At 47.5% G+C, this 26,385-nt stretch overlaps 2 long non-coding RNA genes across 3 annotated transcripts; one reads left to right on the top strand and one right to left on the bottom strand.

The window, feature by feature from the left end:
- Window positions 1-1,834: 1,834 nt before the first annotated feature.
- LOC130683906 (uncharacterized) lies at window positions 1,835-26,257 on the bottom strand. Its single transcript, XR_008998014.1, has 4 exons — window positions 26,203-26,257; window positions 5,451-5,533; window positions 3,492-3,557; window positions 1,835-2,042 (listed from the first exon to the last, which is right to left on the bottom strand). It is a non-coding gene; the product is annotated as an uncharacterized LOC130683906 (long non-coding RNA).
- Window positions 19,403-25,615, top strand: LOC118920706 (uncharacterized). Of its 2 annotated transcripts, XR_008998013.1 has the most exons (4): window positions 19,403-19,775; window positions 21,256-21,521; window positions 22,912-22,956; window positions 24,029-25,615. It is a non-coding gene; the product is annotated as an uncharacterized LOC118920706 (long non-coding RNA). The 2 variants fall into 2 exon arrangements; XR_005028025.2 differs by having other exon boundaries at window positions 19,406-19,775; window positions 22,912-25,615.
- Window positions 26,258-26,385: the final 128 nt, after the last annotated feature.

Raw genomic sequence — 26,385 nt, 5'->3', positions numbered from 1 at the left:
TGCAGCTGCCCTGGCCTTCTGGCTGCTCCAGTGTGTCCCCAGCTCGCTCCTGCCTCCCGGGGGCGTTTGTGCTAGCTGCTCCCTCTGTCTGAAACCCCTTTCCTCACAACAACAGCCGGCAGTAAGTGGCACTCGGCCCTCAGCCCAAAGCCGGGCTCTGCTGTTCCCCTGGAGTCAAGACACTCCAGAGACAGACCGAGATGGAGACGGGGACACAGATACACTCGGCACATGGGAGCATGCCGCCGAAGGCACAGGGGGACAGAGATACACACAGAGGCAGACACACAAACGGCCGCACATACACCCAGGGAGACACTCAGGTAGACATAGGAGACGCCGAGCCACACGCCTGCTCCTAGGCGCTGCCACAGCAGGCAAGACATGTGCAGGCACACTCAGAGACAGTGTCAGACACACACACCCCTCTGTACACACACACACACACACACACACACACACACCTCCCTCAGGCGCCCGGAACAGCCCCACGCCAAGTGTCCTGGGACAGGGACTGCCGACAGCCAGCTACGGTGGGAAGGTGTCCCAGAGAACAGTGCCTCCCCTCCTCCACCATCCACCAGACACAAGGAGCCATTGTCAGCCTGACACACACCACAGGGCATCCTCTTGACAGGCTCTCTTGGCGGCTGTGCCTGCGTGTGGGTGCAGAAGGCTGGCAGCTCCCCAGGCTCACCTGGAGTCATGGCTGTGGACCTGCCCACCTCAGGACCTCACCTCCTCCACAGCCTCCTGCCTGGTCCTTCAGAGCCCGAGGGGCTTGACCCCTTAGTCCACCTTCCCTCCCCGATTCCTCGGGCTATTAACTCTCCTCAAGGGACAGCCAGGGTTTACAAGGGACAGTGTTTGGTGGTCAAAAGTGTGGAAGGTAGATCTAAACACACATGCTGTGTGATTTTGGGCAAGTCACTCTGCCTCTCTGAGCCTCAGTTCCCTCATCTGTAAAATGGGATAATGTTACCAGCTACTTCATAGGCTTGGTGGGATGATAAACTGAGTCAGAGCATATAAAATGCCAAGGCAGGGGGTGCTGCCCAGGATCCAGGAGGCCTGGCTCTAGTGCCAGCCCTGCTATTGCCTTGCCATAGGCCCTGGGTAAATGATGTCTTCTCTCTGCACCACAGTCTTCTGACCATGGCCATGCAGATGATCATTGACCCTTCCTCTGAGAATATCCATCCTGTGAAACCCTCACACATGGGTGAGGATAGGATGGCACACAGTAGGCACTTAATCAGTGCTGGCCATGATCATTATCTTATATGGACTTGGGCTAGCTTACTCCTTGATCCCTTCTTTTCATTCATTTGACCAGCATGTTCTGTGTACCCTGTATGCGCCATGACTGAAGCTAAGCATCTCACCCGGAAGTTGCTCTGTTCCAACAGGTCACCATGGGCCCCTGAACAAGAGAAGGCAATTCAGTGACCATCACCACCTCCAGGCACCATAGGACAGGGCTAAAAGTAGGCAGGTGGCTTGGGTCAGCCTCTCAGGGGCTTGTAACATCTGGCCAGGGCCCTTTGTGTGTAAAATGGGAACAGGATTGCTGATTACCACCCCATAAGCAAAGCCGTGCTGAGGACAGAGCAGGGCAGAAAAGAGAGAAAGTGTGGCTCAGCAAGCAACCTCAATGCTGGGGGCACCTTACCAGGGGCACCCCGATCTTTTTAGGACCTGTGCCTTCTCCTCCTCAGGTCTCTACTCGAATGGGACCTCTGCCAGGCAGCGGCCACACCCCCTCCCAGTCCCCAGTGCCACACAGATTAGTCTCATCAGGAGACTCTCAGTGCCACCTGACTTCAGATTATACATTTATTGTCTGGTTTCTTATCTTCCTCTAACAGGTTTATCCATCTTCTGACACTTGGGGCCAGATCATTCTTTGCTGTGAAGTGCTGTCCTGTGAACTTCAGAATTGCTTGAGCAGCACCCTGACCCCTACCAGCTAAATGCTGGTATCATCCCCTCCCCAGTCCAGTTGTGACGCCACAGAAGCCTCCAAACAGTGCCAAGTGTCCCTGGGGAACAAAACAGTACCCAGCTGAGAACTGCTGGCTGAGATAACAAGCTCCAGGAAGGCAGGGATTTTTGTTTGTTTCCTGTATGCCCCAGTACACACAGTAAGCTTCAGACCTACTTGTGGAGTGACTCTTGAACAGATGAACCCCAAGGACATGGGCTGTTCCCCTTTCCTGGAATGCTTTTCCACCCCTTTGTCCAATGAACTCCTACCTACACATCAAGATCCTAGAAGGCAATATATCTGAGGAAAATGGGCTTAGCAGGGGCTGGGGTGAAGAGGGCTATACTGATGTGCCACTCTGAAAGGGGCACCCCTGACTGGCTCCCTATCTACACCCTGCAGGAATGTGGACCCAGTCTAGCCAGATCTTTCCATTTTCAACAGAGGTCAGAGAAATAGATTTTATGTGGAAGCTCTTGGTATTTCAAATGTTGGCAACTGATTCACATTTTTACAAGATACTTCAAGGGCCAAACCAAACATATCCCTGGACTGGACTTGGCCTGTAGGCAACTGGTCAGCCAGGTCTGCTCTAAGGTGTTTAAAGGTATGGTCACCTTTGAGTATGATGAAGAATTACAAGACAGTTCTTCCTCATGTCTCACTTGCATCCCCTTTGCTGTAGCAGTTGTCGGAGGGGTCTTTTACAGCTGAGGCAGCTCTAATGAGCACAGGCAAAACTCCAGCTCCAGGCAAGACCCACAGGCAATGGCCTGTCTCACCCTAGACCAGCTGGAGGCCCAGCTCAACCTAGAGTCTGTGACAGGGGTGCAGGGACTATAACAGCCCAGTCTGTGGCTCCAAAACTCCCACATGCCAGGCCTAAGTGAGACAAGCCTGTGGGTTGGGGCTGTTCACCCCCAGACTCCTTGGCATCTCTAAGAAGTAAAAACAGGGACACCGAGGCAGGCCTGGGCCTTATGGGGACCTTGACTTGTGGTCTCTCAGGCAGGCTTGAGGGAACCAGGAGGCAGACTTCTGTGGAAAGTCCCTCTTCTTTGGGAACTGGCCGGGTACCAGGGAGTGAGGACACGTGGAGTCTCCCAGTCTCTAAGGCTCCAGCCATGCCCAGCAGCTCCTTGAGTGTCTGCCCTTACTGGGACTGAAGTTTCCAGAAACCGAAAACTGAAAAAGCCTCTCTCTGGGAACCCTGGGCCCCACTGATGGGAACCGTAGGACTGCAAGGCAGGGGCATGAATCCTGGTCCCGAGGCCCGATGTGGGCTGGAGACCCTCAAAGCCAGAGCCAGCTCTCCCACTGCCCACAGCCCTCTCAGGGGTCGGAAGAGCCTCACCAGCCACTCCCCTCAGTCAGACTCTAAACTAGCCAGGCCCAGGTCCTATCAGATGCTGCCACCATCACCCAGGAGGCCAAGTCCTGCAGACCAGACTCCAAAGCTGCACCCCACTGTGTGAGCTGAGGAAGGTCACTTGGGCTCTCTGACCTTGGTTCCATATCTGTAAAAGGAATTCTGTTGCAGGAAGTCAATGAACACGTAGCCACATTGGTGCTGGGAAAGGAAAAGGAAGTAACGTTTAGTGAGCAAGTACTCTGTGCTGGCACTGAGCAATCTGCACACGTCACTCTTCATCCTCACCATAAACTCTTCACTTGTTCAGTCAACAAACATTTGGTGAGCACCTACTATGCACCAGGATCTGAAGATTTAATGGAGAATAACAGAACTGAACTCTGACCCTTTGGAGCTTACAGTCTGGAGGGGGGTAGTAATAAACTCCCAAAATTATAATGTCAAGTAATAGGGAAAAATTAATGCAGGGTAAAGGGATGAACAGTAATGAGGGCAATTTAAAAGAGGAGGTCAGAGCAGGCTTTCTGGGAGCATTTAAATAGAGACTCAAACAGGGTGAAGGAAGGGTATCTGGGGGAAGGGTGTTTCAGGGAGAGAAATAACACATGCAAAGGCCCTGGGACAGGGGTGTCTTTAACATACTAGTGGGCCAACAGGGAACCCAGTGTAGCTGGAGGGAGGGACCAAGGGCAGTGGGAGGAAAAGGGGGATAGTAGGACAGGAGGTTGTAAGGGGGAGTAGAGGGCGGATCACGCAGGGCCTGGTCAGGCTACAGGAGCACTGGTATTTCTGCCAAGTGAGGTGGGAGCCGCGTGAGGGTTCTGAGCAGAGGAGGGTCAGGACGGACTTCCTATTATTATCCCCACCTTACAGAGGAGGAAACTGAGACCTAGAGAGGTGAAATCACTTGCCTAAGGTCACAAAGCAAGGTGGAATTTGAACCCATATTCATGTGACTCCCAGGGTTTTTCCATTTCCTCAACTGCCTCTGTTTCTGGAGTTGAGTGAGGAGGTGGATCAGGTGGGGAAAGAAAGAACCTCTCAGCGCTGCTCTTTGCCTGACACACCTCTCCCCACTCATGCCTTCTGCCTCGCCCTCAGTCATCCTCAGCTGTCTGGGATGGGTGAGCTCTTAGCATTGAAGACCGTCCCCTCCCATGCGCAGACTGGATTTTCAGTGGACAAAAGGGGCCATTCAAAGGACCCCGGCCCTCAAGGAGGGGTGACAGGCAAGGGCTTGGAGCCTCGGGGCAGCTGTGGCTTGGGCCCTACTCTGCAGCGCGGCCCTGGGCAAGTCCCTGGCCTCAAAGTCATGCCTGCTTTGAGGACAATCACTTTCTTTTTCTTGTAAAAGGAAGAAAAATTGTCAGCCCTTCGGTTTCACTCTGAACTTGTCGATGTCGTTCCAGTAACTGCAGGGCAAGGGGCTGGGCCCTGCGGAGGCCTTGGGGGGCTGTGGTCCATGCCACCTGGCCCTCCTTGCATCACCCCCTCTCCACACCCCTCCCCCACCTCCAATAATTGCGGTATTTGGTTTCCCTTCAACACCCAATGCAAAACACTCCTGGAGGTAAGGCAGAAGGGAATCTGTGTGAATCTCTGAACTGTGGTTAAATGAAGGTATTCTTAGGCGCCTGCTTGCAAGGGTGGTGAACTTCTGGTGCTAAAAGCAGAATTGCTTTTCAGTAAATGTTATTACTCAAAAGGAAGTTGTCACTACCGCCACCACCTCAACCCTCTTCTAACTGCCACATCGTCTGGCAGACCCAAAGCGGGAGGGGTCTCTCTGTGGCTCCCAATAGCCCCACCAAGCCCCCAGGGGAAGCTCTGGTTGTCTCAGCTGACGCTGGCCAGCTGAAGCTGAAGTTCAAATGCCCACCAGCCTCTCTCAAGGAAGCAACTGTTTGCTGACTCGGCATTTAAGCCTCCGTGCCTGAGTGGTCTTGGCTGGGCCAGCTGGAGCTGAGGGTGGGGGCTGGGGTACCAGGGAGAGTGCTCAGTGGACCTTTTTTTTGAGAACTGTTGTTCCACTTGGCAATGGCAAGGTTATTAGTAAGAGTGGAAATGACGCTGGATTTAAATCAGACAGACCAGGGCTGAGATTTCGGCTCCATCATCTGCTGGTGGTATGAGCTTGGACGTGTCCATTCACCTCTCCGAGCCTCAGGTTTCTCCTGGAAAAAGTAGAGATAATAATAATAGTCCATTAAGCAAGACTGTTGGTTCCATTCCTTCTCTTGGTTGCCTCAGAGAGTCTGGCCCTGGGCTGTTGCTCTCCCTGAGCAGCCCAGGGCACAGCAACCAGCTGGGTCCCTCCTTCATTGAAGGTCCGTGAGAGTGGGCCCAGAGTCAGAGGCCCGCTGAGAACCAGCCGGGCCAGCCTTGGCGCATTCAGCTACTCTCCCCTGGGAGGAAGGAGTCAAGACAAATCACAGCATGGCAAGTCACCATCCCAACCAAGGGTTATCCGAGGATGCCTTGAGATCTGTTCCCCCACCTGCCACAGCCCTGAAAAGCAGCAACTGCATTAATGAGCAGCACGTTCGAGTGAGCGCTGTGCTCCACTTCAAGTACCATCTCATTGCATCTCTGTGCAACCCCTTGAGGTCGGGCCTCGCTGCTCAGCCACTTGCCAGTGTGAGAACTGAGGCTGGGATTGGAGCCCAGCCTGTCCCACTGTCAAGCCACACACTTAACCACTGCACTGTATCCGATGTTTGAGATTCTGACAGTGCTCCACGTTACCAAAGATACAATCATATTCAATTGGAGTGTCTGGGTATTTAAAAAACTGCATTTATATTCTTTACTAAATTCTTATTTTGAGATTATTGTAGTAAATCCCAGGCTGAACCTAAGTAATTCCACTAGTTAAGTATAACTGGTTTCCATAATTTCACTTGCATTTGTAAGAAAGGGACAGAAAGATCCCGTGTACCCTCTCCCAGTTTCCCCCAATGATAACGTCTTTCAAAATGAGCACAGTGTCACCACCAGGACGCTGACATTGGTACAGCCAAGATGCAGAACATTTCCATCACAAGGATCCCTGTGATGCATTTCATAGCGAAACCCATTTCCCATCCCCAACTCTGTCCCTGACCCCTGGCATTCACTAATCTGTTCTGTTTCTATAATTATGTGAGTTTAAGCATGTTACATAAATGGAGTCATATAGCATGTAACCTTTTGAGACTGATGTGTTTTATTCAGCATAATTCCCTAGAGAGTCATTCAAATTGTTGCATGTATATTTTGCTCCTTTTTATTGCTGGGTAGCATTCCATGGTATGAATGTGCCACAGTTTATTCACCCCTGAAAGACATTTGGATTGCTTCTGGTTTTTGCTGTTATGAATCCAACTGCTATGGACACTGTGTACAGGTTTTTGTGTGAACCTAAGTTCTCATTTCTATGTCCAAGAGTGCAATTCCTGGGTCATATGGTAGTTTTTAAGAAATTGCCTAACTGTTTTCCAGAACATTATACCATTTTATATTCTCAGTAGGAATGCGTGAGTGATCAGTCTTTCCAATCCTGGCCAGCATTTAGCATTCTCATCATTTTTTGTTTTAGTCATTCAGATAGGTGTGTAGTAATATACCATTATAGTCTTAATTTGTATTTCCCTAGTGGCTAATAATGTTAAACATCTTTCCATGTGCTTATTTGCCTCTGTGTATCTTCTTTAATGAAATGTCTATTCCTGTCTTTTGTTCAATTTCTAATTGGATTGTTTTTTAATTACTGAGTTTTGAGGGTTCATGGTACATTCTAGAGACTAGTCCTTTGCTAGATATACGGTTTGCAAGCTTTTTCTCCCAATCTTTTCATCCTTCTAACAGGACCTTTCACAGTGCAAAAGGCTTTAATTTTTTCCATTTGCGAATTGTGCTTTTGGTGTTCAAATCTAAGAATTTTTTGCCTAGCCTTAGATCCCAAAGATTGGTTTTCTCCTACTTTAAAAAAAATAATGTTTTACAGTTTTATGTTTTACATTTAAGTCTGTAAGTCATTTTGAGTTACTTTTCGTATAAGGTGTGAGATTTAAGTCAAAGTTCTTTTCTTTTTTGCGTGTGATGTCCAATTGCTTCAGCACTATTTATTTGAAAAGGTATCCTTCTTTCCTTGAATTGCTTTTGAACTTTTTGTCAAAAGTCACCCAGACATATTTGTGTGGTCTCTTTCTCAATCCTGTTCTATTTTGTTGATGGTCTATCTACCCATCTGCTATTACTACACTGCCTTCATTATTGTAGCTGTGAAGTAAACCTTAATATTGGGTTGAATGATTTCTCCCACTTTGTAGCAAATTGTATATCATATTTTCATTCATTGATAAGTGGGGGGGTGGCAAAGCTCTGCTCCTCAACTTATTCATTTAAAAAGAGAACACTGAGGCAGAGATGGCCAAGGGTCCATCAAAGATTCATGCTTTTGCTCTGAAGTGTAGAGTGACAGGTAAGCAGCTGCCCAGCCAAGGACTACATTTCCCAATTGCCTTTGAATCTGGTGGAGCCATGTGACCGGTTCTGACCAATGGAATGGCAGTGGAAATGCTCTGCATGTGTATTGCTCTGGAAAGAATGGGTGCCTTCTTCACCTCTCCTCTCTCGGGCTGAATGTTGATCCCCAAGTTGACCTTGGAAACTACCAGAGGAGGAAGGCAGAGTCCCCTTCAGTCACAGTAGCTGAATGACGACGTGAAGCAGAGATCCTCCTCCCTGTGGCCATCCCAATGACTAAAAATGTCCGCATTTATAAATGAAATGTTATAGCACTGTTCAGTGTTAAAAGTTGAAATTAAAAAATGCAACTTACAAAATATGTCCTTCCACATATAACTTAAAACCATTTCATCTGCCCCTGGCATAGTCACAGCTTGGGGAATACATATTATAAACCCTGTGTGAGATGTTAGTCCACACCACTCTTCCACCTCCAACTAGAAAAAGAGGCCCAGAGAGGGAAGGGATTTGCTCAAGGTCACACAGTAAATCCTCGGCTGAACCTAAGTAATTCCACTAGTTAAGTATAATTGATTTCTATGAACCTTTGATTCCTTCTTTTAAAGGACTGACAAGTCTGAGCATGTGCCACCCAAGACTCCAAGTGGACTATTATAAAAACAAATCATAATTAATAATTCCTTATGAGGCAAGTCAGAGAGCTTCCGGGGCAGGGTGGCGCCTCTGAGTGCTGTTTTTGGAGAGAAGTAATTTTAAGACTTCCCGCCTTTCATGGGTTATGGAGGAGCAATTTAAAATAAGCCTAATAAACATGGTTCATGCAGCTGTGACCCATGGAATGAAGCTCTTGCCTCCAGTAGCCACTCAGCCTTTATGATGTGGGGTTTGTCTGTGTGCTGAGGTTAAAGGGAAAAAAAAAGACCATGAGGAATTTATGGAGAAAAACAACATCGACAACAATAATTTCTTGCAGAACTGAGTGGGTTCGTTCCTTGCGGTTGCTGGACTGAGTGGGTCAAAAGGTGTCAGAAAGAGCAATTTTAGAAGAGGAAGGAATGGGGCAGCCAAGGATTCTGGTGTCAGATTTGCAGATCCCGGTACAAGCCTGTTGTGCCACTGAACAGCTGTGAGTCCTCAGCCACTGATTTCACCACTCTGTGCCTCAGTTTCCCCATCTGTGAAATGGGGATTATAAAAGTACATAGCACCAGAATGATATGAAACTACGGGAGGTCATGAGTATAAAGCCCTTAGCACAGTTTCTGGCACGCAATAGGCCCTCAACTCATTCTTGCCCTTGTAACATCATTACTGGATAAACTACCCTCTCAGATAAAGAACAGGGGTAATCATACTCCTGTGTTGTGCAGTTTCCAGCCCAGCTTCACATTTTTAAAATACCTGGTTCTGGGACCCACTGCAGAGATCCTGCTGCCGTGGTGTCAGGAGTGGGCACCAAGTGACCCAATGATTCTGGTGAGCTGGTCTGAAGCGCCTGCTCTAGTCACAGTGCATCTCATTATGGACCCAGTAAATTAACACCATGCTGTGATAAAACCCTGGTCTGTGTTTTCCATTTTTCACTCAGCGCTATGTTTGTTTGAAGGTCTAACCATGTGGCTGTATGTATGTCTAGTTCATTGTTCTCATTTCTGCAATCTCCACATTTCTCCCCACCCATTCCCCAGCATGGACTTCAGATTGCCCCACTCACCCCCACCTTCCACACAGGACATGGCGATGAACTCTCTCCTTGAATGCCCCTGAACTAGGGGGAATTCCTCTGAGACTTAATATTATTATTAAAGTTAACCCGATGGCTCCAATAACTGTATCTGAATTCTCTGGGTGTGGAGCCCCAACCCCTGAAGGTTTTAAAGGTGGGATTTATTGCCCAGGTGATTCTGAGCAAGAATAATAAGGATTGAGACCCATCTGGCTTAACCAAAATCTCCATAGTCGAGATAGTAGGAAACTTCAGGGAAAGGAAGACATGTCAGTGAGCTGAAACAACTTCAACCCCTCTGCTCATGTGTTTACTGAGAACCCAATAGAGCCAGACCCTGGAAATGCAGATGTGATAACCAAAGTTAGTTTCAGAAAGGTGGAGAGAATGGAACTCAGGACTTCATGACACCAACCTCTAGGTTCTTAACTCCCAAGATGTAGCCCCTGCCCTCCAGCTGTTCACACCCCAGTGGGGTAGGCAGAGGTATAAAACGTATAAAAGAGGTTATAATCCACTGTGATAAATGAAAACATTAAAGTGCATTTGAGGAATGCAGTGAAGTGACTGGCTGACTCAGAACGGTCAGAGAAGCCTTCCCTTGGGGGTGAAGGATGGGTTTTGAAGGTTGAATAGGAGTCTGTTAGAAAATGATCAGGAACCCGTAACATTTGTAGAAGATGCTGATGGTGCCCCCACACACACACATTCCCCTGATGCTCACTCCTGCAAATATCTGTGACTCTGCTTGAGAGCTTTGGTCTGGCTGTGGGCATGTGCATAGCCAGAAGTTCTAGAAAGTTGATGTCCCTGGAATTAGCCTTCAGCTGGTGACTGATGAGGAGATGGAGGATACATAGCCAGTTTCCTCATCTTTTGGTTGGAATAACTGGGATGCATGCTCTACACTGGCTCCCAGAGTTCACCGGTGGGTTTGAACCCCAGTTGCCCACAGTGGTGACCGGTTTGATAACATGTTTTATTTGCATCCTTCCCTGTCTCATTTACCCACCCTGCTGTGCGTGCTTCCTGGGATCACTTCCCAGATACACTCCTTGCACTTAAACCCTGTCTCAGGGTCTGCCCTTTGGGAGGGCACAGACCAAGGGAGCATCCTTGGTGGAGGGGGCAGCCTGGGCAAAGGCAGAGACAGGAACCACAGGGGACATGAAGGAAACTACCAATAGTTCTGTGCATAAGGTGGCACTGGGAAAATAGGCTGCAGAGGACAGAGGCAGGGAGCAGCCACGTGGGCCTCAACTGCCACGCCAAGGTCCTGGACTTCTTCCCATGTTCTTTGCTCAGGCTGTGGGAACTGGGCTCCAGAGAAGGCAGGGCAATGCGCTGATTCCTCAAGGATTTTTTGATGAGGTCGGCAGGCTTGAGAGTGTCTAATTCTCCAATAATTGCTTCAATGATGCACTGGCCTTTGAGTTTACTTGAATAAAGTCCAATTTTGACCTGGACAAAGACAGGAGGGAAACTGGCAACAGGCCACTGCCTTTGCTTCACAGAGACAATCCATCTGGGTAAGGGCTCATCCAGTTTGCCTTCCAACTAGACATGCTAACTAGTTTCCCTGGGTCTCAGTGTCCTCCTCTGTGCAATGGGGATTGTGATGGCACCATTCTCACGGGATCACTGTAGCACTGAGGGGCCCCTTTCATTATCCCTTGCCCTGTGGGGATGACTCTGGGGGACAAGAAGAAATGCTGTAGCCTGAGAGCCCAAAGCCAACTTCATCTTGTAGCTCTCCCTGACACTTCCAAAAAAACACAATCTCTCCAGAAGACAGTGGGGTCTGCCCAGGCAGGAATCAGCTCTATGCCTCGGCCTGATGCACCCCTACCTACCCCCACCCCCCCATCATGCCCAGCTCCACAGGAGCCCCGGAGCCCAGCTTGACAGGGTCAGCCTCAAGTTAAGTTGCAGCAAAGTTAAGCTGCTGACTTGCCAGCAACTTCCTGCCCTGGGCTGTAGAGGGGCCAGGCAGGGGAGGGAGAACAAAGGCTTTTGTTTGCCCAGCCTCAGAGGAGGACAAGAAACTCCTGCCCAATCCTGTGGAAGCCCCCAGAGTTACCTGCTCAGGCTTGGGCCAGAGAAGGCAAGTCAGAACAGCCAAGTGGGAGACCCAGAGCCCAGGGGTGGGAAGTGATGCTGGAAGAAAAGTCCATCCATCCACCCATCCATCCATCCATCCATCCATGCATCCCATAAGGACATATTGAGCATTCTAGGGGTCAGCCTCTGGGGTGGACACTGGGAAACAGTTGTAAATAAAGTCCCTGCCCTCAAGGAGCTGATATTCTAGGCAGGGAGAAGGAGAGTAAACAATTATATAAATATTCAACATCATGACAAGAGGGTGAGAAGTGTTAGGCAGGAAAATAAATCAAGATAGGAAGAGTTAATGCAGGACTACTATCAATGGAGTAGTCAAGGAAGGCAAGAAAGAAGTGATGGGCCAGTTCTGGTCAGGGTAGCAGCAAGTGCAAAGGCCCTGAGGCAGGAGTGCGATTGGCATGTTGGAGCAACAGCCTAGACACAGTCAAGCCATCATGAAGGGAATGAAATGGGGGTGTAGGGGGATGTGGGTAAAGCTGGAAGGACCCTGGAAGCAGGGCCAGCTTCCAGTTCCGGCCCTGTATAGTCAGGGAATGGTTCCTTTCCCTCTCCAGATCTCAGAATTCCCATCTACGCAAAGGAGGCCTGGGTGACATCATCCTTTCCCACCTGGGGCTACGTCATTTAAAAAAGACGGCCTTGCTCTTGCCTTGAGAGCTAGAGAAGCAGGGTCTAGACAATAAGGATGAAGATGCAGGTTCTGGAATCAAGGTATGTAAATCCCTCTGAGCCTAAGTATTCCCAGCCATAAAATGGGAATAACAACACCTTCTCACAGGAGTCAATGGATGGTGCAGGGAAAGTATCTATTCTAGGAACCTTCCCTAGCCACTCTATAGTATAATTAGGTAAGACAGTGATGATAGCTTTGCTTATCCTCAACTCAGAGGCGAAGGCTGTGAAGCCCTCAGATGCCCTCTGCAGTGCTCTTGGCCTCGGCCGGCAGGGCAAGGCTGACACACACCTGAGGGCTGGGTGTCCAATGCTTCATTCTAACCACAGGGGCATTGGTGAAGAGGAATATGGCTACAGGCCTTCGAGTAGTTCAGAAGCCTCCACCTTGGATAAGCTGCTCAGCACCCGCACAAAGCTCAGCTTGGGGCAGGCAGCAGAAACACGCACATGGCCCCACCATGCCCAGCACTGCGGCTGTGGGCTGTCCTCTTCCCTCCCTGGGCTTCTGCTCCAAGCCAGAGCATGGCTTGGGCTCTCACCCCACCTCATCTGATCCATTCCTACCTCGGGGTCTTTGCACTTGCTGAGCCGGCCACTTGCTATGCTCCTTCCAAAACCAGCTCCTTCTCCTTCAGGACTCAGCTCAAATGTCACCTCCGAGAGGACTTCTCTGGCCACCTAATCCAACAGAACCTCATGTCCCCACTCATTCTTTATCTCTGCCCCTGTTTTACTTATCTTCAGAATTCTCCTTAACTCTCTCTGAAATTATCTGCTCATTTTCTTTGATTACTTTATTGTCTGACTCGTCCACTATGATGTCAGCTCCACAGGGATAGAGACTGCCCATCTCATCCACTATATCTCCAGTCACTAGCATATAGTAGGTACTCAGTAAACATTTGATGAATAAATAATAGAGACCCAATGATTCCTTTACTTTTCCTTTAAAAGTTTTCCCATTTAAAAACTAATTTTAATCACATAAATAACACATTATTACACTCTTTAAGATTTTCTTTACTGCTACAGCTTACAGTTAAAATTCCCTTTGACCTAGGCACAGACCTGATCATCTACATTTGCCCTCTTACAGCACTAAATTATGTTTTCTACCTTTATCTTGCATCTACCTACCACTTCAGCATTTCATTAAAAAAAAGTAAGGGAGAAATGTGGGATTCACATATAAATCAAGTATAAAAATCAAACGAATAATCATATCTGACTTGATTGTTTATAGTTCATGATGCGTGATCAAAACCGAAAGTTTCTGTGATATGACTGCCCTTGCACTGTTCACCATGTAAGAACTTATTCACTATGTAAGAACTTGTTCACCATGTAAGAACTTGTTCGTTATGCTTGAGAAGATTGGAGACTGTTGAGAGTTAGGCTTGGGGTTGATTAATGATTGTGCATGGAGTCCCCTATACAGAATTTTATTGTTGTTAACAACCATATGATCAATAAATATGAGAGATGCCCTCACAAAAAAAAAAAAAAGATGAAAGAAAACTGCAGTGGAACCAAGTAATGTGAAAACTGCTAACTGTGAGACTATGTCTGCCCCAGTTTTGAGCATGTCCTCATGTATGACAAAATTTAATAAATGCTCATACTTAAAAAAAAAAAAATTCCCTTTGACCTCCATCCTGGATACTCCCCAACATGGCCATGTAATAGGTCTGGCTTGCATCCTTCCAGAGATATTTCTGTGCACTTACACACATATAAATGTGTAACACTGTTGTTGCTTTTGTGTGTGTGTATTTATATATGGTGGATCAGATAGTACTCAGAGTTGCAAGCAACATAAACAACTCTGAGTAATCGGGATGGTTAAATTTTATATGTCAACTTAGCTAGGCTATGGTGCCCACTTATCTGATCAAAAACTAACCTAAATGTTGCTGTGAAGGTATTCTGTAGGAGTGATTAATGTCTACAGTCAATTGACTTTAATTAGGTAAAGGAAATTATCTACAATAATGTGGGTGGGCTTCATCCAATGAGTTAAAGGCCTAGAGAGCAAAGACTGAGATTTCCTGGAGAAGACAGAATTTTGCCTCAAGATTGTAACATAGAAATCGTGCCTGAGTTTGCAGCCTGTTGGCCGGCCCTACAAATCCCAGACTTGCCAGCCTCCACAACTGCATGAGCCAATTTGTAATAATATATATATACATAATCTCCAACTGTTTCGTTTCCCTGAAGAACCCTGACTGATAGAGTAATTTGTACAGAGAAGAAGCAATCTATTAAAAGTCTTTTGGGGGAAAAAGGACAATCGATCCAACAGCTAAAAAGTGCAAAGACTTGAGCAGGCATTTCATAAAAGGACATACCAAATAACCAATACACATGCAAAGGGGCTTAACATCGGTGATCATCAGGCAGCTGCAAATTGAAATCACAATGGGATAGCACTAGACACCCACTAGGATGGATAGAATGAGGAAAACAGAGAGCATCAAGAGTTGATTAGGAGGTGGAACATCCAGAAGGAGCTCTCATTGGTGGCCTATAGGAATGCAAAATGGTCCAGGCACTTTGGAAAACTGGCAATTTCTAATAAAGTGAGACCTGCGCTTACCATATGACCCAGCAAGAGGTCTATATTGAACAGTAATGCAGATAGATGTTCACTAAAGACATGCACAAGAATGCTCATAGCAGCCCTATTCCTAAGTAGTTCCTAACCAGAAAGTACCCACATGCCCATCAGTAAAAGAGTGAATGAGTAAATTGAGTCACATTTGGACAAGGGAATATTGCCCAGCAAAGAAAACAAATGGTCTACCACCACATGCAGCAACACGAATGGATCTCAAAGACAGTAACATTAAGAGAAAGGGGCCTGACACAAACACAGACCGTTTGACTCCATTTACGTAAAGTACTAGAAATAGGCACACTACCCTTGGTTACCCTCAGGGAACTTGTGACTAGAAGAGGGCACAAGGGGAGCTTTTAGGGGATGCAGTCTTCTATATCTTGATGGGGGTGCTGGGTATATAGGTGTGCTCACTTAACGAAGATTTACCAAGTTACCACTTACGACCTGTGCATTTTTCTGTATGTATATTATACTTGAGTAAAAAGGTCAAATTAAAATAGGTTATTTGGAGAGCCTGGGAAGGTTGGAAAACCAGGAAAAACAGTGCCCCAAACCACACTACAGGACTGTGTCAGGTAAGAAGACATCTCTGCTGCCACTGGACTGTCCCTGCTTCCAGGTCTGCTTCCAGGTCTGATTGGTCCAGGCTGGGTTATGTGACCCCTCCCTGGGAGACTGGGAAGAATGGGCGTCTAGCAGGTTCAGTGTCAACAGTGAGGTAGACAGGCTCTGCCTCAAAATATGGGGAGCTCTCAGACCACTACAAGGTGTTTAACTCTTCCCCAATCAGTGGATATTTAGGTTGTTTCCAGTGACAATCTCAGCACATATTCCTTGTGCCTGATATTTCTCTAAGGGAGACAATGGCATTGCTGAGTTCTAGAAAATAGGAATTCACACTTTTACTAGATGCTATAAAATTGTCCTTCTGAGAGGCTGTTCCAATTTATACTCCTACCACAGCATATGAGTGTGGGCATTTCTGCAGTCTCCTGAACACTTAAATTATCAATCTGTTATTTTTGTCAACCTGAGGAGCAAAAATGTTACCTAATCTTTTTACATTTGTATTTGCCTGATTACCAGCAAGGCTGCACATCCTTCATATTTATTTGTCACATGTATTTTATTTTCTATAAATTGCCTCTTTCCACCCACTACCCATTACTCTAGTGAGTTGGGCGGTTTTCCTTATTATTCTCCAGGGATTCTTTATGTATTATGGAAAGAAATCACTGTCTACATTTATGTTGCCAATATTTTTACCTAGGTTGTCATTTGTCTTTTAACTTTGGAGTGACCACGTTCTGTTCCCCCAGGCTCACAACTTTTCTAAGGCTGGGAAATAGCCAATGAGGGGAAAGGGTGGCTATAAAGAGGAAAGGGGATCTTTCTGTCCTTACCCTGTTTTGCTCCCACTAGCTCTGAGTACATTTTGTAATATCTCTACCAGTCATTCTTTCATTTCCTTGTTCTTGTCACCAGTACAAAATAGTACTAGAGCCCCAGCCATAGGACTTCTTAACTTTTACTTTGTGACTTTTTTTTTCAAGCAAGAAGTTGACAGAACTGGGTGTGGAGAAGAGTAATTCCCAGGGCCCTTAGCACCCTCAGTGTCCCTGGTGGGGAGTCAGCCAGGCTGAGCACCCTTTACAGGTGTCATTCATTTACTGACCTTGTGAATAAAGGGATTAGATTAATCCCAGGAATCTGCAAATTCCTTCAGAAGCTGCCAATAGTGGGCAAGCAAGTAAATAAGATACAGGGTATGCGGTGAGCAAATGACCTGGAGGTAAAATTCAGCAATGGTTGAAATTGCCCTTGAAAATCCTTTTTGTTGCTCATAAAAGGGCAATAGAGTATGGTTTGGTGAATATAAATTTGTGTATGATGCACAAAGTCAGGGGTCAGTAAGCTATAGCCCTAGGGCCAAATCCGGCCCTCCACCTGTTTTTATAAATAAAGTTTAATTGGTACATAGCCACACCCATTGGTTTCATCTTGTCTGTGGCTGCTTTCCAGCTACCACAGCCAAATTGAGTAGTTGCAACAGAGACCATATGGCCCACAAAGTCTAAAACATTTATTATCTGGTCCTTTACAGAAGTTTACAAACCCATAAACAAAGCAACAAAAAAGACAAAATCAAGTTAAAATTTTACAGTATTTTTAGATACATAAAATAGAGAGATAAAAAATGATTTAAAAAATATTTGGCCAACCATGTTTGACTGAATCTTTCTAAGTTAAATGCATATAAGGTGCATTTCATTGAGTAACATTTAAGATTAAGAGGAGGATTTTGAGTCCAGACATTTAATTAAAAATTTTCTGCTTCTGCCTAGCTCAGTAATCTTAGTACATTACTTTCTGTCTCTCAACCTCAATTTTCTCATCTGTAAAATGGGATGATAATAATACTGACCTCGTAGGGTTGTATATGAGTATTGGTAAAGAAGACTCTCAGAACAGGTGTCTGGTACATAGTGAATGCTATATAATTATTTGCTGTGATTACCATCATTGCTGTACACAGGCCTAGACTGGTGTGATGTGCTGCCTCCCAGCTGTGTGACCATGTACACGTGGCAAGCCTCAGTTTCCCCTCCCATAAAAGGGATCATGACAGCTGCTCACATCTAGATTTGATGTAAGGGCTGTGCATAGCATAGCATCTCCACACAGTAAGCATTCAACAAGTGTGTTAGCCATTATTGCTACTGTTCCCATTATTCTGACTTCCTTTCTGACCCTGAAGCCTCCACTCTGTCTGGACACAGCCCTCCTCCCGCTGTGAAAGGCGGGTCATGACTCTGGACCCACTGTGTACCAGCACTGACTGTTTCCACCCAGCAGTTGTTTATTTAACTGTCCTCTTACGCAACTCCCCAGCCATCAAAGGACTGTTTACAAACCCCACAATTAGCCTTCCTGGAACAACAAATAAGCAGAAAACTAATTAAGTGTCTTTCTTCTGGCTCAAGGCACAATGATCTGAAGACTTGAGCACAGCAGCCATCAGTTAAATAAACCTTTGTGGGATGTATAGATGAATGGCTATGGAAAGGGATAGATGGGTGTGCAGATGAATGGGCGGGTAGGTGAAAGGGTAGATGGGTGGAAAGATGGATTGATGGATAACTTTATGAGTGGGTGGGTAGATGATGTTTAAATTGATGGATAGATGGATGGATGGATGGCAGGATGGATAGATAGAAGAAAAGAAGGTAGGAAGGAGAGAAAAATGGATAGGAGGATGAGAGGATAGGTGGAAAGAATTGTGGATGGATGGAGGGGCTAGACAGTAAAATGGAAGAACAGGTAGACAGATGTCTGGGTGGTGGGTGAGTGGCTGGATGGATTGGGCAGGAGGTTAATGGAAAGCTGGAATGAGAGGGCAATGTGACTGAAGTTCCAGGCTTTTTCTGACATCTGGGTCCTGTCCTGTTGTTCACTGAGATGCTATGTCACCACCCAGTAGAAGAGACTCTTGCCTTGTGGTGTCAGAATAATCCCAGTTTGGAATTCAGCCTCTGCCACATCCTGGTTCTGTGAACCTGAGCGAATCCTGTTACTCTCCGGGCCTCAGTCTCCGCCTCTGCAAAGCAGGTGTCAGCTACCAGCCTCACCTTCCAGGGCCGCTGCAGACATCAGTGGGTTAGATGCTCAGGACACAGGCCTGCTCCACACGTGTGAATGCTCTTTCAGCAGCTGTGGTGGATTGCCCAGACTTTGTGTTCTGAGGATTCACCTTGATAGAGGGACCAAGGACTGGCCTGTGCTTGGCAAGGAGGATTATCCCCTGAAAAAGGGACTGGTTCCCACTGTGGGGAAGAAGCCAGGACCCTACAGCCTCCCTCCCCAGCTCCCTGGATTCTAGCCTCAGAGGCCTCCACTTGGTTCTCAAATCTGGGAGGTGCGAATGGCAGCTTGACATCCAGACTGCCTAGATTCAAATCCAAGCTGGTAACCTTGGCCTAGTGACTAACCACTCTGTGCCTTGGGAAGTGAAAGTCCCTACCTCATAAGATTATGTGAGGATCGAATGAGTTAACACAAGAAAGTGTTTAGTACAGTGCCTGGCACGTGGGAAGCATGGCTAGTTACTATTACTATTGCATAATAGTATTATTTTATTATTATTTCCTCTCCCACTACCTCTTTACTTTCTGGCCAGGGGAGTCTCTGAAGTTTCCTGGCTGGAGAAGGCCTTTAGGCTGGGCTTGAAGGAACAGACCGGCTCCCGACAGAAAGCACTGCCAGCCAAAGGACAGTGGGAAAGCTCCCTGGAGCAAAAGGCTGGCGGTCTCTGGCCAGAGCAAGGTGTGGCTTCCAGGGGCAGAGGCTAGGCGGGGCGAGGTGAGTCAGTGCTCGGGCCGCCAGGCCAGGCCTCAGCAGCGCTGTTTCCCATCAAGGGGCTGGGCAGGGCAGCTGCAGCTCCCTCTGGCCGGGGTGAGGGTCTGAGTCAGCCCAACTCAGGTAAATGGAGGAGGCTGTGGAACTTTCCCATCTGCACCCTGGAAATCTGCATGAGCAGGGCAGGGCCACCTCCCATGGCAAGCGGGCAAGCAGAGGCCTCTGTGCCAGCTTGAGCACTGTCTGCCTCTGTGACTGACCTCAGGCCTCAAAGTCCAGAGAGAGGCCTGGGAGCCTCTGCTCTCTGCCTGAGATGTGGGGCAGGGCTCAGGACCCAGCCAAGGGCTGTTCCTAGGGCAGGAAGAGATCTTGGAGTCCAGCAAGATCCGGCAAGACAGGAAAAGCATCCCTGAACAAGGGATATTTGAACCGAGGCCTGAAGGAGGTAAGGAAGTGAGCAGTGGGTGATACTGGAGGATGGGTCCTCAGCAAGGGGAACAGCAGGTGCAAAGGCCCAGAGGTGGGGGCCTGGAGTTTTAGGGCAACAGCAAGGAGATTACTGAGTGGGTGGAGATGACAGCAGAGGTGATGGTGAGGGTTGCAGGTGGGGTGATCATGCAGGGCTTTATGGGCCCTGAGGAGAACTTCAGTTTTTACTCTGAGCAAGATGAAAGCTCTGGAAGGTTCTAAGCAGGGAATGACAGGATCTGACTTGAGATCTAATGATATCCCTCTGGCTGTATATGGGGAGTGGACTGGGGGTGGGGAGGGACAGGACAGAGCCAGGAGACCAGGGAGAGGGTAACTGCAATAGTCGAGATGAGCCACGAAGGGGGCTGGACCAGGATGGGAGCAGTGGAGGTAGACAGAAGGCAGGATGCTGGGAATTCCTTTGGGCATCAGCCAACATACCTTCCTTGGGGACCTGCTGTGCACGATCCCTGTGTGGGAAGTCTGGGTACAGAGACCATGAAGGCCAAGCCTGGAAATAGGAGACAAATAAGTGCAATTACGGTGTGATGGGTGTTGCACACCACATGTGAATCAAGGGCACCTACTATGCATAAACTTTCTATGTAGTAACTCCACCTTGTGTATAACAGCTATCATGGACCTCCATTTTAGGAAACTGAGGTCCTCCCGAGGAGGCTAAGCAATGTGCCCAAGGCTAAGAGACTCCTCCCCACCAGTAGCAGTCAGGCTGGGTTCTGCTTCCAGGTCTGAAGGGCTGCAAGACTGGGCCCACCTGACCACTCTGGTCGCCCAATGGGCTATATAAATCAGGGAGGGTTTCCTGCAGAGGTGAGGTGTGGCCTGGGTTCCCAGGGATGGGCAGGAGTCCATCAATGAGCAGAGAGGGTATTCCAGGCCTGGGCAAGGCATGAGCCAAGGCCTGGAGGTGTGAATGTCTTAGCCGGTATCTCCTAAACCTCACTTAAAAGTCATCTTTAAAGCCATGAGTACTTTTTATTAAGCAAATTGATTTTTTTTTGGTTCGATTGGTTTTTTAAAAAATAATTTACTGAGGTGAAATTCAGGTAACATCAGATTAACCATTTTAAAGTGAACAGTTCAGTGGCATTTGGTGTATTCACACTGCTGTGCAACCATCACCTCTAACTAGGTGCAAAGCATTTCCATCACCCCAGAGAGAGACCCTGTGCCCACTAAGCAGCTGCTTCTGGCTCCCTCCACCCACTTCAACCCCAGCCCCTGGCAGCCACTCATCTGCTGTCTCTATGGATCTATCTATTCTGGACACTTCAGAGAAACAGAATCACACAATAAGTGACCTTCTGTGTCTGAATTTGTTAGCTTATAATGCTTGGGAGGTTCATCTTTGCTGTAGCTTGTGTCAGTAAAGTGATTTTTAAAGGAAAATTTGTAGCATACCAGAAACAAAAAATAAGTATTCATTTCTACAGGTGGGAAGTTATTTTAGAAACAATGATCACAAAACAACACGATGAAATGCTAACTGGATTCCGTGGCCTGTTGAGGGCTCTGGGCTGAGGTCTGCTCTGCTTCATGAAGGGAGATGAGCAAGCTCTGGAGACGTGTTACGGCTGCCAGCACCAAGGGAAGCTTTCTCTGTGGGTTCATCAAAAGACTCAAAGAGAACTGCAGAGGGAGCGATGTCCTCCTCAGGGCCACCTGTTGTCTAGGTCATCTTGTGTTGGGAGCTTCTGAGGTTTGTCTGAGGGTAGACTGGGTGGGGGGCAGTGAGGATGAGTCTCCCCAGTGCCTTTCAGGTGAATCAGAAGCAGGGCCAAACATGGAGAGCCTATTGGGAAGCCAAGCTCTAGCCCAGCCATGATCCAGAGAATTCCATGCTAACTGATGTCTTCTCTTTTCCAAAGCCTTTTGCATCCCTTAGGTCAGGGGACACCTGGGTTGCTTTCTGGACTCCCTGTTCTCATCCCTTGATGAATTTACACACTTCTATGCCAATACCATGCTGTTCTGTTTTCTATACCTCTCTCATGTATTTTAATGACTGGACAGACAAGTCCTCCTTAGCTCTTTTTCAAAATTGCCTTGGCTATTTTCACACACTTACTCTTTTCTGTGACATTAGAATATACCCTTTTAACCAACAGGCCCAGGTCACAAAGGCCTTCAAGCTTCATGGCCCATTTTCAAGATGTCCAGGAGTCCAGGGCAATGTGGGGATGGGTTTGAAGCAGGTGTACTGGGAGAAGGGGGTGGTTTTTATACCAGCCAGAACACACCCATCCTTGTGGGTCACAGAGAGACATATCTGCTTGTTAAAGGCTTTGAATGCCTTTAAAAATAGCAGTGTTTACCACATTCACTGTTCCCCTGCACACCATTTGTGTACTCTTTCCTTAAGTCAGAACTCATCTGTAAAATTTTTATTTAAACTTCTGCTTTAAATGTGAAACTAGTATTAGGAGTGAGGTATTTGGTGCTGGTATCCTGTCCAACTTCACTCCTGCAGACCAAATCCTAGCAGCCAGCACCTGCCCTTTACCTGCCGGCTCTGCCCACCTGAAGCAGGCTAGCAGGCTGGGAATCAGTACTCCAGGGAGGTGCCCTCACCCACGGACTGGCAGGAGTGGACATATGCAGGACTGGACATATGCATTGCTCAGCTCTCTTGCCACCCTCATCCCCACCCCCACTCAGCCAAACCCAGGTGGGATAACTCCAGAGGTGCAGGGTCTACACCACAGTTCCACAGCAGATTGATCCCTGCGTGCCCACAGGGGTTACTTGCTCAGTAACACCCTCTGTATTGGCTGCCCCCCCTCCAAGTCTCACCTCCCCACTTCCCTACCTGTGTTTTCTGGAGTCACCTCCCAGATAAACCACTTGCCTTTGAATTATTCTCTTAGGGGTCTGCTTCTAGGAAACAGATTAGATTAGAAGCCAATCTAAGGTACTTGCTATAAATTGAAGATATTTATCAAATTATACAAAGGAGTGGAACAAAGCCAGACACGACTGCCACTGATGGCTGGCTTTGGGGTCTGCTCTCTGCTTCTTAAAGAGAAGAAACAGGTGGTAGGAAAGCGATAAAGACACACAAGCCCTAAGTGCAACCTTTCCTTCCCAAGGCATGATCAGGAGGACAGAAAGGGAGCTGAAATGTCTCTTCCACGGTGAGTTGGTGGAATTCCACACCGGCTGCCTGAATCCTCCATAGCTATCTCCAGCCCCTCCCATGACCCACAGTTCCTGATGTCCCAGGAACAAGTTCTAACAGGCCAGCTCCGAGGATAAGTGGGATGTCCCGAGTGTGGGCAGCTGGCAGGACACAAATCTGGGTGGACCCAGTGAGCAGCATTCAACATCAGGCTGGGCACAGAAGCCAGACGGTGATCAGGAGAGGGACATGTGGTCCCACCCTGAAGGAGTCCAGAGAACCATTAGCCTGACACACGGACTGATGGGCTCAACTTGGCTTTAGGTGCCTCTTGAGAAGGGAGAGCTCACGTACTCATTCTTTCACGCACTCATCAAATGTTTGAGTACCCACGGTGGGCTGGGCCCTGTGCCAAGCACTGGAGGGACAGAGAAGGCCAGACCCAAATCCCTCGTGACCTGATGCTCTAATGGGGGGATACAGACAACGCACAAGTGAACATACAAATAAATTCTGAAATGAGAGTCTTCAATGCTCTAAAGAAAACAAGCAGAATGTTGGGATGAAAAGTAGAAGGAAAGGAGGCTTTTGATAGTGTGGCCTGAGAGGGCCTCTGAGGAGGGCTCATTTAAGCTCATAACTGAAGGTGGAGAAGTAGCCAGTCACACAAAGAGATAGAGAAGGAGGGTCCCAGACAGAGGGAGGTGCATGGGCAGAGGCCGGAAGGCAGGAAGGAGCATGGGTGCTGGTGTGGAAGAGCAGGAGCAAGGCTGGTGGGAGGCCGAGGAAGTGGCCAGCAGGGCCAGGCCAGAGCAAGGAGATGCCTGGCAAGTGTTTGCACAGTCAGTGAGCCACTCAGGGAAGGTAGGGTGGGTGCTGGGTGGGGAGCAAAGGGGAGCTGAAGGTGTTTGCTTGAGGCTTTTTCTCCTGGTGTCTTTGTCAGAGGGGAGTTCAAGGGGGATGATCTTGGTTTTCCTGGGGCCAGCCCAGACTGCAGCAGGGAAGGGCTTTGGGCCACTTACTAGGGGGGGACCTGGCTAATTTCAGTCAATCAAACCAGCAAACTTGTGTTTGGCATCTCATAACAGTGTCTGTTTTGTGAAGTGCTGTTTATGAGCAACTATATACCAGGCTCGGGGCAACCCGACCAGAAGCTGCAGACACACCCCCTTCCCAGGAAGACTCGCAGATCAGAAAGTTGCAATGCCGTAGGGTGAGTGTTCCAGGGAAGGGCTGGACAGAGGAAGGGGTCATTCAAGTTGGCTTGTGAAGGATGAAGAGAAGCTCACTGGAGAGAAGCCATCACCAGAAGGGCAGCAATTGTTTCTCTTGTTCGTTGCTGTCACAGCACCTAAGACAGAGCCTGACGCTTGGTGGGTGCTCAGTCAGTATGTATTGATGGAATGAATCAGAGCTGCCCCCACTTTGGTTATTCCAATAACTGCTTTCATGATTTTTGTGCAGTCTACTTTCCAATTCTATTACTTTTTTTTTCAAGTTGACTTACCCTTTCATTGAAATAAATTTATCATAAAAGGAAACATTTCATATTATCCCTAGATTTGAAAAAAAGCCAAGGACACTGGCCACAAATCAAAGATAACCAGAAAAAATTATCACAATGGAAACAAAACAATGTTATTAAACTCTACCTGTTAAGAGAACAAAAAGGCCACAGACTGGGAGAAAATATTTGCAAATCACGTATCTGACAAAGGACTGACTTGTATCCAGAATATATAAAGAACCCTCCAAACCCATTACTAAGAAAACAATCCAGTTTTTAAATGGACAAAGAGTTTGAGCAGACACTACACCAAAGAAAATATACAGATGGCAAATAAGCACATAAAATGATGTTCAATGATAGTCATTAGGGAAATTCAAGTTAATGCCACAGTGATATATACCTACTAGAATGGCTAAAAAAAAATTTTTTTTAACTGATAATACCAAGTGTCAAGGATGGGAAGCAACTGAAACTTTCATGCATTGCTGGTGGGAATGCAAAATGGTACAGGCACCTTGGGAAACAGTTCTGCAGTTTCTGATTTAGTTAAACCTACACTTATCATATGACCCAGCAATTCTAATCCTAGAAATTTCCCCAAAATAAATAAAAACATATGTTCACACAGAAACCTATTTGCAAATGTTAATTATGGTTTTATTTACAATCACTAAAAATTGGAAACAGCCCAAATATCCCTCAACTGGTGAATGGGTAAACAAGCTATGAATGGTATATTACTTAGCAATAACAAGGCACAACTTACTGGTAACACACAATGCAATGAAGTGATCTCAGGCATTATGCTCAGTGAGAAAAAGCCACTTATCTGACATTCTGGAAAAGGTACATTTATAGGAACAAAAACCATGAGAGAGGGGCCCTAGGGGTGGTGACCTGTCCAATCATTGAGGCCCTAAGGCTGTGAAAATTCAAGCTGCACATTTCTTTTTCGTATCCTAGAGCTCTTAAAAAGCCTAGCTTGATACAATTGTCTGTCAAAGGTGTGGAGCCTGAGATCGTCTCTTTTTCACAAAGGGAGATTAATAAGTATTCAGTGTTAGAGCAGGTCAGCACCAGAGACCCTCCTTGATATACAGAAAGGACTATAAAAGACTTGCATAGAGAATAGCTCTCACTACGTGACCCGAGGTGATTTGATGCTCTTTCCCTGCTCCCTATAAAGTAATGCCATGTGGCCCAATGGTGTCCATCGCCAATGAGGACACTTGAGTGTCTGAGAAAGCATGCTGGTGGCTCACAGCAGAGATGAGGGCGTGGAGGTGTGAAGGTCTGGCTCCCAGAACAGAGGAGCCTGCATCAGCTGGAGCAGTTAAGGAGCCGCCGATTGAATTCCGTGTTGTGCCCACCACAAGCCTGGCACACGGCCAGCCCTCACTAACTGTTACCCCATCAAGCTTTCAGATTGGTTGTTCCCTCTGCTGGAGATACTCCCTTCTCCTTGACCACTTGACTGACTCCTAAACTCCCCTCTGGGTGCCCCCTTCTTCTTCTCCCTGTTACTTGAATGTCCCCTTGGCATTACTGCTTTGGGGTCACTATGCCTGCTGTTTCTTCCACTAGAAATCTGTTCCCTTCCCCCCAGCCCCAGCGGGTCAATCAGAACCTTTCATGTGCAAGTGACAGAAAACTAGCCCAGTTTTCAGCCAAAAATGGGAAACGTAGTGGTTCATTAAACTAAGAAGCCCAAGGGTGTCTAATTCCAGGTAGGGCTGGATCTGGGGATCAAACCTGCCCGGCTCCGTGCTGATCTCTCTCGGGCAGCCCCTTGCATGTGATGTCCCCGATGCTCCTGGCTTTGGCTGACTCACTGCCAGTCCAATAGAAAAACTGCATCTCCTTAAGAAATAATTCCCAGCAACCAAAGTCCCTGGATCGAGTTTCACTGGCAGGCTTAGCACAGGCCCGTCCCCG

This window comes from Manis pentadactyla, chromosome 5 (assembly GCF_030020395.1).
Source record: "Manis pentadactyla isolate mManPen7 chromosome 5, mManPen7.hap1, whole genome shotgun sequence".
NCBI classification, from domain to species: Eukaryota; Metazoa; Chordata; class Mammalia; order Pholidota; family Manidae; genus Manis; species Manis pentadactyla.
The sequence above is the reverse complement of the archived record's forward strand: the minus strand, read 5'-3'. Positions and strand labels throughout refer to the sequence as shown.